The following is a 13,095-nucleotide window of genomic DNA, read 5'->3' as shown; positions in this document are numbered from 1 at the left end:
TGTTTGGCCAACCGATCATACGACCTGTAGAAGGCCCATTGATGATACGGCCCGTAGAAGGCCCATTGTGTCTACCCCCATAGAAGGCCCATAGTGTCTACGCCCCGTAGAAGGCCCATTGTTTCTACGACCCTTAGGAGGCCCATTGTTTCTACGGCCCGTAGGAGGCCCATGTTAACTACAGTAAATATGTAGCCCATTGTTAATGTGGCCTAGTTTTAAAAAATAGGTTATTCCGGCCACTAGCAAACCGCGGAAAAAGAACTGCACTGACTACAAGAAAACAAATAATCAAGACAATGGATATAAATAAGCAAGTAACTTACACTAGGCTATCACGGCTATTACACATATTACATCAACTGGGCATCAAAGTTCGCCACAAATGCAAATATAGGGAACAAAGCAGCATATAAACACCGCGGCAAAACAAGTCCAGAACTGAAACCACTTTAGAAGAGCTCAAGAAACAATATCCTGGGTACCCATAATGCTGGCAAGATACTTAGCAAGCTTATTAACTTTCTCTTGTTTGGCGCTTAAATCCTCCAGCACTTGCTGTTGCACCGGAAAGTATGCATCTGAATTCTGCAGGGACTTCCTCATTCCTTCGGCTTCCTGTCGCATAACATCTGATCGATGTCTTTCAACTTGAAGTTGAGACTCAAGAAGCCGAACTGATTCAGGCAGCGAGTACGAAGAGCTGGTGCCAGCAGTAGTAGCCAGTAACTCGAACACTACATCAAGACAGGACTTTGGGGTTGTCTCAGTGTCTTCAATATAGTTTTTATCAGCTTTCTTGGAGAACAACAGGGATGTCTCACTATCTTGAACCTGATCTGCATTACTTCCTTTACCATTGCATAACGGGGTACTCTTCTCCAATATTTTATCCGTGTTCTAAAGGAGAAACAAACAAACACATCACAGGTTTACAATGTAGTATATGAAACTCATTTTGGTAAACCAGTTCAGTAGTAAGGTGGACAGGATAACAGCATGAAACAAACATATATCTATGTAGTATGGTCACTGTATGGTCTATATCATTCTAGTTTATGTTGCCAAATCAAGATAGATACAGTTCGAATCATATCTATTTAAGACAAAGTAGCATAGACAGAATATAAGTGTGGGAAACTCCACACCAATAACAACACTTGTAATGTGCATGGCATGAGAACATAACTGTTTATTCAATTGAAACTGAAATCAACATAGAGCAAGTTACAACAGCAAACACGTTAAAGAAACAGGTTTAAAACATACCTGTGGCGCCATTGGAGTTTCAATTGCATCCTTCAAATTTGAAAATTAGTTGGTATGAGTAAATACAGTGATGCAAGAGCAAAGTAGTATGAACCATAGCTACGGAACCTGACCTAAGAACAATTCTTCTTCTGCTTTAAGCGTTGACTTGGGGTTCGGAGTGGTGGTCCTCGTGCTTTGGGCGCTGCAGTTGCCTTACTAACTGCTCGTGTTTGGGTGCTCTGTGGTGGAGACGGTGCTGTGTCAACGGGAACTGGGTTACTATCTGCTGGGGTTGGGGTTAGATGGGGTGTAGCTGGTTCTCTGTCCAACTGGGTAGGGGTACAATCTGCGTGAGTCTGGGTTATGTGTGGTGGGGCTGGTTCTTGGGCAAGTACAACCGTGATTCTATCTCCATCGACAGGTAGCCCGTGTCCTGCTATTCTTTTCTGAAGACCGTGTTTTTACTCCCACAGATACTGCCATCACCCCCTCCAATTGAAATGGCTGATAAACAAGAAAAGTAATTGAATGTACAAACATTGTAAGATAGACAGGTGCAATGGATAGTAGGGAAGAAAACAGTGCATGAAATAATTCACATTTATGTTGTCTAACCAAACAGAATAGCAGGACATAATTTCAAATATATGATGGCTAATTAAACAGGATAGCATGACACAATTTCACATGTATGATGGCTAACTAAACCGAATAGAATGACATACTTCAAAATATGATGACTATGTAAACAGGATGATATGATATAACTATACGATGTGTCTATTAAAGTGGTTGGCATGCCATAAATCACAAACATGTAGTCGATGGAAACATGATGGCATGATATAATTCATGGATAGAATGACATAATTCAAAATATGATGACTATGTGAACAGGATGAGATGATATAACTATATTATGTCTTTAGAAAATGGGTTGGCATGCCATAATTCAGATACATGTTGTCTATGTAAACATCATGGCATGATATAATCCAAATATATGATTTATATACTAAGGAAGTGAGCAGAGGGAAATCGCATATATGATGTGTCAACTAAGGAGATGGCATTCAATATCGTGTATATGATGTAAAAACTAAGCATTGCAATACAACATATGCATGATCTGAGTAATATAACCCTGCCAAGTTTGAGCATACACCTCAGGGGGGTAATAGGACTGGTCATGTGCCTCTGAATCCTTCTCTGAAGAGCCATCTGTAACCAGCAACATATCTGCTTCACCAGTTAGCATTGTCTGCTCTGAAGACCTTATTTTCACTCCAGATTTCTCCATCACCAATTCAAATGGCTGATGCACAGGAAGAGCAGTTGAATATACAAACATTATCGACAAAAGCAATGAGAAATACAAAAAAAGGATGGCATGATATAATTCACATATATGACGCTTGGCTAAACAGCATGGCATTGCATAATTCACATATATAATGCCTTGCAACAAGATAGCATTGCATAATTCACATATATAATGTCTTGCAAAAAGATGGCATTGCATAATTCACATATACGGTCATTAGACACTAAACAGGTGGCATTCACACAAATCATGTCTAAACTAAGCAAATGACATAGCAATGGAAGATACCATACGCACGATATGAGCAACATAACCCTGCCAAGTTAGAGCATGCACCTCGGGGGGGGGGAATAGGACTGGTCATCTGTCTCTGAATCCTCCTCTGAGGAGCTATCCGTAACCAGCGAGATATGCGCTTCGTCAGATAGCATAGTCTGCTCTGAAGACCTTGTTTTCACTCTAGAATTTTCCATCACCGTGTCAAATGGCTGATGCACACGAAGAGTAGTTGAATGTACTAACATTGTTGACAAATGTAATACGTAACGGAAAAAAAAGATGGCCTGATATAATTCACATATAAGATGACTGGCTAAGCAGGATGGCATTGCAAAATTCACATATATGATGTCTGGCTAAACAAGATGGCATTGCATAATTCACATAAATGATGAATAAACTAAACATATGGCATTCACACAAAGCATGTCTAAACTAAGCAGTTGACATATTTGATGTATAAAGTAAGCAATGCAAGGCACCATATGCATGATATAACCAACATCAGCATGCCAAGTTAGAGCGAAGACCTCATGGGGCAAATAGGAGCGGTCTTCTGCTTCTGAATCCCCCTCAGAACAGTTATCTTCCGCTTGATTACGATCCGAAATGGGTGGAGGGGGGCTGCCTTTGGGCCCACCATGCAGCGACGTCTGCATGAAATTTTATTGCCACGCAAGGCTCGTCTCTTTTGCTCTACATGTTCAGTTCCATTGTGTACAATAACTGGCATGCATAGGAATAAAACATAGTGAGATTATGTAAGGAGTGCATGCACAAATCCAGAGTGATGGTAGCAAACTGTGGATAGACCCAAAACCAATGATAGCAGGCAGATAATAGCTTTAGTTAAAAAATACAAATAATGGCTCCTTTAATGTTTGTTTGCACCCAACATGAAACTCATAGTAGACACCCGAGATTAACCAGATAGTAGACAGATAGTACTGATTGTTGCCCCAATATGTACCACACAACCATTTAAAAACTCAAGTTTCAGCATAAGTTTGGACCTGAGTCAGAGTCTAATTGTCGGTGTGGAACGACACCTATGGGATCACAAGAATCCCTACTATGGTTGCCGGGGCGCAGGGTTGCAAGAAGAGTAGGATCAGTAGCCAGCACAAGGATCGTTTACCCAGGTTCGGGCCGCGGGGATGCCTAAAACCCTAGTCCTCCTTTGGTGGGTGTATTTCAGAGAGTTCTTGAGCTCTCGAACTAGCTATGGTGAGTGCGTGGATCGAAAGAGCCGAATCCTTCTCCAGTATGCCATGGGCCTCCTTTTATAGTCGAAAGGGGCTGCCACAGTGGCACACAGGAGGTGGAAAGGCGCACAGTGCTATGAGCTTATCGCTCGTATTACAGGACAAGACGCATTTAATGCGCCGCTGAGGTGTCCCCTAGCTTTATCGGGGACGGGGGCGAGGCCCATCCCGTCCGTCGCCGCTCCTTCTCACTTCGACACGCGCCCTAGCGAGCGATGCGTGCAGCGCCATGTAGGCAGGCAGGCAGCTGAGGTGGCGCGGTGGTAGGGTCTTCACGAAGATCTGCATGTCGCCACACAAGCGCTTGCTGAGTTGGCCTGGAAGCTGTGTGTTGCCATGCAGGTGCCTGCCCAGCTGGTTTGGGCTGGCAGCTGCATGCGAACAGTGGTGGAGACTCGGCTGGTGCGGGCCTGCCAGTGGCCATGTTGGTGTCTTCGGCGAGAGCCTTGCCGGGGGGCCGGCAAGGGTCTTGCCGTGGCGTGCTGTCGTCCCCGGCAAGGATCTTGCCGGGGGTCTTGTGGTTCCCCTCGGCAAGGATCTTGCCGAGGATCGCTGTCTTCTAATCCTTATCTGATCTTGAAAATGTCTTCACAAACATCTGCATGCCACCTCAGAGCTGCCTCCCGAGCCCTGGCCCCACGTGGATGATCGTGTTGGGGACCGTGGGCTCAAGGGTGGCTCGCTCTGTTGGTGTGGGGCGAGCTCCCCGGCAAGGGTCTTGCCGGGGCTGCTGAGGCTACCCCGGCAAGGGTCTTGCCGGGGGAGCCTGCTTCGTCCCTCTGCTCTTTGTGGTCTTGGCCTTGGCGTTGCTCTGGTTATCTTGGTCTTCGGTCTTACCTTGGCTCACCTCCACTGTTCTGCTTGGTGTGACCGTGGGCGCGGCTCCGACTGCCCGTGCACAGGTAAATGGGTACAAAGGTGTGCCCCTCCTTTTGTACACCGACAGGAGCCCCCGGGCCTGGGCCACACATAAGCGCGACACGTTGTTGGGCCAGGCCCAAAACGGTGCGCGGGCAGGCGGGGCGGTTTTTACCACGGTAAAACTTTTCACGCGCTGCGCTTGCCACGACCCGCGCGCGGCGCGGCGTCGCATGGAGGGGTGTGCGTGACGTGGGCGGCATGCATGGGGCGGTTCCTGCACGCATGCGTCACATCGCAGTAAATGGGCAGCTCGACCCGCACCTTCCCCATAAAAAGGGGAAACCGTGGGCGCACTGTTCCTTTTACCCTTTGCGCAATCCCAATCTCGGAAGCCTCCACTTGTCTTCCTCTTCTTCCCCAAGCTTCGCTCTCGCTCGCCGCCGTTGCGTTCCTGCTGCCTTCTGCCTTGCCCTTCTCTCCCAGTCGCCATGGCACCGAAATCCGTCAAGGGCAAGGGCGTGGCCAAGAACGTCGGAGCGGCGGAGCCGCCGGAGAGTGTGATGGCGGTGCAGCGGACGTAGTCCGCCTTCTTCCCCTCGACAGTCGATGTGTTCGAGCTTCGGGAATCCTTCAGGCCCTTGTGGGGAGTGAAGACGAGGGGAGAGAAGTTGGGGCACCCAGCCACACGCGTCATCCCCGCCAACTGCGCCGAAGCTACCACAAATCGGTATCCCTTCTTTGTCGACTATTTTTCCTGCGGGCTTTGTCCTCCCTTCTCCGATTTCTTCAGCGACATCATGCACACCTTTGTCTTCCGCCTCTTGGATTTTACCCCGAATGCGGTGGCGTGTATGGCCCTTTTCACGCATCTCTACGAAGGCTTCGCCGGGGTGCATCCCAACGCGGCGCTCTTCCGCCATTACTTCTTCCCTCGGATCCAGACGGGAGGCACCATTTTGGGTTGCATCGCCTGGATCCCAAGATCCAAGGGAGCGTACCCGGATGGCGCCATGAAGGAGAGGTGGGAAGAATGGCGGGGCCGCTGGTGCTGGATCAAAGAGAAGGACCCGCCGGCGTTCTGCGAAGTTTGCCGGGTGCCGCCGGTCCGCAGAAGCGATTGGAGCGACGTCGCCGCCGACGACGAGAAGCTCATGGTCGCCACCACCAGGATCCTCCGGCTTATCGAGGCCGGGCTCACCCTTGAGATGATCGGGGCGGACTTCATCCGCCGCCGGATCGCTCCTCTGCACAACAAGGGGAGGCCGGCCTGGCTCTTCACGAACCCTGCCGACATCATGCGGCTTCGCCCCGGCCTCGACCACAACTTCACAGTGATGGGGCAAGCCCATTTCTGCCAGCGGCTCTTCTAGCTTGACGTGGGCCACGACGGCGAGGTCGAGCAGACTGGCAAGGTCGCGAGGGCCGCCGCGAAGGCCGGCAAGGTCCTCAAGGGGCCTTTGTTCAAGCTGCCGGCGGGAGTGGTCCCACTGTGCAATAACTCGCGCCGGACCGAGATCATCGCCGTGATGCCGGACTTCAACGCGCACGGCCCTGACCCGAGCTGGAAGGAGTCGGAGGACGTCGAGGTGCAGCAGTTCTTCGACACTATGCACGAGGGGTACATCAACACTGGCGCCGAGCGGCTGCTCGTCCAGGACACCACCCAGGCGGAACTGGACTACGTCGCCACCAGGGCGAGGGAGGCACGGCTTGCCAAGGAGGCTGGCAGTGCTAGCGGTGTGGAGGACAAGGCCACGATGGCCGCGGAGGAGGAGGAGCTCGCCCGGTGGGCGGCGGCCGCCGGGGAAGCCAGCAGCGCCGGTACCGAGGCTCCTCTGGTTGAGGAAGCGGCTGACGAGTCGTCGGAGGAGGAGGCCAGGGCCGTTGACCCTCCGCCCATGGGGAGAGGGCGAGTCCTGCGGCGGGCCACCTCCGGCGAGCCGGTGCGGCCCGTCAGGGCCACACGGTAGCCAAAGTCCCCGGAGGAGGCCGCGCGTCAGACGAGGGCCGCGGCGACGAAGGAGGTGGTGAAGGCCACGGCAGCGACGAAGAAGGCATCTGCTTCTTCTCCGCCCAGGCGCACGCAGACTCCGCCCTCCTCTCCTCCTCCGGCAAATGCCGATGCAGGGGTCACTTTTGACTACGGATCCCTCAGCCCGAGGAGGAAGAGGAAAGCAGCAGAGGAGGAGGCGGACGACGAGTAAGTATCTGGCCCCTTCCTGTCATCGCTGCCTCTTCAATCTGTGTTGCTTGTCTTGACTCACTTTCATCTTGGCAGGGACGTGGAGACACTAGCCTAGAGGGTGAAGAGGGCCAAACCCTCGGCGGGCGGCCAGCCCCCGGCTAGTACTTCAACGGTGCCATTGGTGGTGTTGAGCAGCCCGGACAACAGCCCCCGGCATAGCCCCCAGCGTAAGTTCATCACTCTTCCATCGTCGACATGTGTCAGGGGCACGACACTTTGGTGCTGACCTTACCAGGTACGCAGGAGGAGAGCAGCAGCAGCAGGAGCCGCAGAGGGCTACTCCCAACACGCCGCCCCCATCGACCACGCGTCTCCGGCAAGGGCGCCAAGCACCGAGCCCGCGCACATGGAGGAGGAGAGGAGAACTTGGGTGCCGGCGGCTTTGCCGCGACGCCAAATGTTGGCGGGGAGGGGACTTCTTTCTTCCGCCCTGGCACTGGTGCTGGTAAGTCGCTCATCGTTCGTCCCCGTTCCTTTTTCTTTCAGGCTCTTGGTCTTGGCCTTGCCTCACTCCCTTGTTTGGTGTCCAGATCCCTCCTCGGTGAACCCAGAGGACGTGGACGCCGTCATCGAGGATGTCGCCAAGGCCGCCGAGGCGGACGCCGAGAAGATCGCCGCGGAGGAGGCCGCCAAGGGGGCTGCTGAGGACGCCGCCAAGGGGCCCGCCGGGGAGGCTGGCAAGGCCGCTGCTGAGGAGACCGGCAAGGGGCCTGCTGGGGAGGACGGCGGGGCCGCTGCCAAGGAGGAGGAGGTGGTGGCTGATGACCAGCCTTCCTCTTCTGCTGCTTCCGGCTCCGGCAAGTACCTGAGGGTGAGTGACGACTTGTTCGTCCACCTTAAAGGCGCGTCGAGCACCAGGACACCCGTTGAGGGAGAGGTGTTCGACGACGAAGTGCTCGCCGCTGCCGGGCTTGAAGTCGTCGACGAGCCGATCGTTGGCGGCGACAGCTCACAGGAAGAGAGGCTCCTCCACGCCATCGGCGCCAGCTACCGGAAGCTCCAGGCGCTCCACCACGCCCTCCTGGACAAAGCTAAGTCCAGGACGGTGGTGGTGAAGAAGGCGGAGGCGGACCTCCAGAAGTGCGTCGCCGAGACGCAGGACTAGTTTCGCGAGGCTCACAAGGAGCTGAAGGCCGCCCAGGGCGAGCTGGCCAAGCACGATGTGGAGCTCACCATGAAGCGGGCCGACATCGAGAAGGCCCAGGAGACGGTGGAGGGCTTGGCCGCGGCAGCCGAGGCCGCCCGGACTCAGCACTAGGCCGCGTTGAACTCCCAGGAGGAGGACCTCGCCGCGCGCGAGGAGAAGCTTGCCGCCATGCTTCGCGGCAAGGATGAAGAGGTGGAGAAGCTTGTCTTGCAGCGGACCAGTAAGCTGGAGCAGAGGCACAAAGAGGCGCTTGATGCCCAGGTCCAGGTTCACGCCGACAAGGTGAAGGAGCTGGAGGCGGAGCGGGACGAGCTGAAGGAGCAGGCCCTGAAGCCGTCCCAGGAGAAGGACACACTCAACAGCGCCCTGACGGAGGCGCAGGGCGCGGCCATCAGCAGGGCCGGGGAGCTCTCCGAGGCGAACAAGTCCGTCAAGGACCTCACGCTGAAGCTGGAGGGCCTCGAGGGGATGCTCACGGAGCCCAAAACCCGGGAGGGGATCCTGGCCAAGGAGCTGGAGACCGAGAAGTAGCTGCAGAAGAACGAGGACGCCGAGCACAAGGACTTCAAGGAGGGCGTGAACCGCTGGATCGGTCGCCTCGAGGACGTCGCCGGCAGGATCACCGCGCAGTTGGCTACCATGGGGATGACAAGCGTGAGGTACGCCCCGGAGCGCAGCGGGACCACCAACGCCAAGCTGACCTTGTTCTTCGAGTGCGTTCTCGGGGCCCTGGAGCAGCTTCACACCAACCGGGTGGCCTCGCTGACCGACGAGGCCCGGAGGCTTTGCCAGGGTGCCATGACCAAGGTTCTCACCAAGGTGGCATACTGGTACCCCGACCTTGACTTCGACGCTGCGCTGGAGAGCTTGCCGGAAGGAACCGACCTCGCACCGCTCAGGGAGCGCATCGAGCCCATCATCAGCCGTGTTGGCGGAATTCTGAGGGTGGAGGGCCAGCGCCGGGATTAGGCACCCCGTTTCTTATCGCCGCTGTTCGATTTTCCTTTGTATGTCCACCCTACGTTAAATGGGTAGGTTTGCCGGCGCGTAAACCCAGGGTGGCATCTTGGGGACGGGTCCCCAGTGGCCTGCCGGGTGTGCTTGCTGCCGGGCGAACCACCTTACCACCCTAAGCGCGGCCGCCCGAACTGTCGAGTTTGACTCGAGTCAGAGTCGGGAGCGTTGCCAAGTGCGGAAGGCTACCCTGCCACTCTTGACGCGGCCGCTTTGAGCTGTTGAGCGGACTCGAAACAGAACAAGGGCGTTGCCAATCGCGGGAGGGCCCCTTTGCGTGCAGGTTTCTCATACATAGGCAAGATCTCCGAGGACGATAACCTTATATATAAAAGGGAATAGCTCAAAGCTCTGAACGACTTAGCTTCCCTGTTGCCGCATTGACGTCCTTCAGGTCCGCAGGCGGTGCCCCTTTCTCCTGGTCGTCTCCTTCCTTGGAGCTATGGCGGCGAAGAACTGCTGGGCTAGCCACTAGACCAGATTGTCACAACTGCGCCCCCTACCTGGCGCGCCAAAGATGTCGGTGTGGAACGACACCTATGGGATCACAAGAATCCCTACTACGGTTGCCGGGGCGCAGGGTTGCAAGAAGAGCAGGATCAGTAGCCAGCACAAGGATCATTTACCCAGGTTCGGGCCACGGGGATGCGTAAAACCCTAGTCTTGCTTTGGTGGGTGTATTTCAGAGAGTTCTTGAGCTCTCGAACTAGCTATGGTGAGTGCCTGGATCGAAAGAGCCGAATCCTTCTCCAGTATGCCATGGGCCTCCTTTTATAGTCGAAGGGGGCTGCCACAGTGGCACACAGGAGGTGGAAAGGCGCACAGTGCTATGAGCTTAGCGCTCTTATTACAGGACAAGACGCATTTAATGCGCCGCTGAGGTGTCCCCTAGCTTTATCGGGGACGGGGGCGAGGCCCGTCCCGTCCACCGCCGCTCCTCCTCGCTTCGACACGTGCCCTGGCCAGTGATGCGTGCGGCGCCATGTAGGCAGGCAGGCAGCTGAGGTGGCGCGGTGGTAGGGTCTTCATGAAGATCTGCATGTCGACACGCAGACGCTTGCTGAGTTGGCCTGGAAGCTGCGTGTAACCACGCAGGTGCCTGCCCAGCTGGTTTGGGCTGGCAGCTGCATGCGAACGGCGGTGGAGACTCGGCTGGTGCGGGCCTGGCAGTGGCCCTATTGGCGTCTTCGGCGAGAGCCTTGCCAGGGGGCCCGACAAGGGTCTTGCCGTGGCGTGCTGTCGTCCCCGGCAAGGATCTTGCCGGGGGTCTTGTGGTTCCCCTCGGCAAGGATCTTGCCGAGGATCGTTGTCTTCTAATCCTTATCTGATCTTGAATATGTCTTCACAAAGATCTGCATGCCACCACAGAGGTGCCTCCCGAGCCCTGGCCCCACGTGGATGATGGTGTTGGGGACCGTGGGCTCAAGGGTGGCTCGCTCTGTTGGTGTGGGGCGAGCTGCCCCGGCAAGGGTCTTGCCAGGGGAGCCTGCTTCGTCCCTCTGCTCTTTGTGGTCTTGGCATTGGCGTTGCTCTGGTTATCTTGGGCTTCGGTCTTACCTTGGCTCACCTCCCCTGTTCTGCTTGGTGTGATCATGGTCGCGGCTCCGACTGCCCGTGCACAGGTAAAGGGGTACAAAGGTGCGCCCCTCCTTTTGTACACCGACACTAATAGGTGAACACGACGATAAAGTAGCATGTCATCATATTAAGCGATGCATAACGTAAGCAGACACGGAAGAGTGCGACCTCTCTTGCGGACCCGTGTAGTCCTCAAGGTCATCTGCTCAGTTGATGATGGTAATGCAGTTGTCGTGGCTGCCGGCGGCGGGGAAGAAGATCTGAGGCGGCGAAAGACAGTCTGGAGAGCGGATCCCTGCTGTGGTGAACTCCTTCGTCGTTGGAGCAGCTGAGCTGGGGTGGAACACAGCACCGCAGGAGCAGGAAAACCACACAAGGTTTTCTTTGACACATATCTATAACAAAAGTAATTGTGTAAGGGCTTGTTTGAATTTGAGGATTCTAACAATGCAGGGATAGGAAATAGACAGGAATAGGATAGGAATGCACGTGCAAAACAGAGAATTTAAAAACACAGGATTTCTGCCAATCTGGGTGTTTGGTTCACAAGAATTGGAAGATCACAGGATGCAAAGAAGCATGGTGAGATTAAGTCAAACCACAAGAAGTGTACAACCTCTTTGGCGAAGCCATGTCGATCTCAGCGTGATTGGGTTGGCCGGTGAGGATGCTCCGGCTGACTTGGTTGTCGGAGGAGGGGAAGAAGATCTTAGGCGTATGGAGATGGAGCCCGAGGTACTGCTCCGCTGTGATGGAGGGTTTCGTCGTTGGAGCAGCTCCGGTGAGTTGTACGACGCTGAGGCTGAAGCAGGACAAGAGAGACAACGTTAACCTGAGTGGAATTCTAATAGCATCACCAATAGATGACATAAAATACATAACCACAAAGTGCTAGATGTATACATCAGCCGCTCATCTCTGAACTTAACTGTCGAAACTGAATTTAACTGTCAAAACTGAACTTAACTGTCGAAACTGAATTTTGCTGTCGAAACTGGATTTTACTGTCGAAACTAAACGCACTAGAGGTGAGGCTACACGTCAGTCAACTAACTTTTTCATTTCTGGTCAGTCGATTTTGTAGCCCTTGGATACGAAATCAAGGGCCTGCAGTTCATCTTCAACCTCCACCCACATGAGCCGCCAGCCACCACCGGCCAAACAGCCGACCCTGCCGCCCGCGGCCGGTGGTGCCGCCCCGCCCGCCCCGAAAACACTCCCCACCGCCGGTCCGCTGCCGCCCTGGCCATCCCTCTAGCCCCCCCCCCATGCCAAGCTTTTTCTCCGGTGATCCCCACGCCACCGCCCCACCACCGCCGGCGACCACCGCCCCCACCCTGAACCCTAAGATAGATAGTGGGGTACTTCTCCGGCGAGCCCCCCTCCCCGCTGCGGCTGGTTCTTCCTTAACTCCGGCGAGCCCCCCACCCCCTGGAAATCGACTGACCCAAAAGTCGATTCAGCCGACTGAAGTGTAGCTAAATCGGAGCAGCATCGCAAGCAAGAGCAAGAGCGAGAGCAGCAGCGCGAGCAAGAGCAAGAGCAAGAGCAGACCAGGCAGGGGACCAAGAGCAAGTGCAGAGAAGCAGTGCGAGCGAGAGCTAAAGCAACCACAGCTCCTACTGATGTGGACGTCGCCGCCGAGGGAGCGACGCCGTGGAGGAAGTGGCTGGCGACGCCGCATTGGATGGAGCCGCGCCGTGTCGGCTCGGGACCGAGCGCCGGCAGCACCGTGAGATCGAATCAAGAAGAAAATGCGGCGATTAGTGTACAACCTCTTTGGTGGCGCCGATTAGGCCGCGGCTTCATCCGAGGAAACGGTGATGCTGATGCTCTTCCGGTGGTGTAGGTGAAGACGGTGGTGTGGGAATGGAGGTGGAGCGAAAGATGAGGGGAACATCGGGGCAGCTCCTTGGAGGTGGAGGACGGGGTGGCTGAACCGGCGGGACGACCAGATCAACGACGGATCCTCATCCGGTACGGTGGATGAGGGACGTCGAGGTGTTGTTGTGGACGACGTCGTCGGGTAAGAGGCTCCGGCTGGGTGGCGGACGGAGGAGGGTGTGGGGCTTCGCGGGTTTTCCCGGCTCGGTGTACGAATGGGTGGGCGGATGGGATGGGAGTGGGGAAC

Source organism: Aegilops tauschii, chromosome 3 (assembly GCF_002575655.3).
Source record: "Aegilops tauschii subsp. strangulata cultivar AL8/78 chromosome 3, Aet v6.0, whole genome shotgun sequence".
NCBI lineage: Eukaryota > Viridiplantae > Streptophyta > Magnoliopsida > Poales > Poaceae > Aegilops > Aegilops tauschii.
This window is presented reverse-complemented; position numbering follows the sequence as displayed.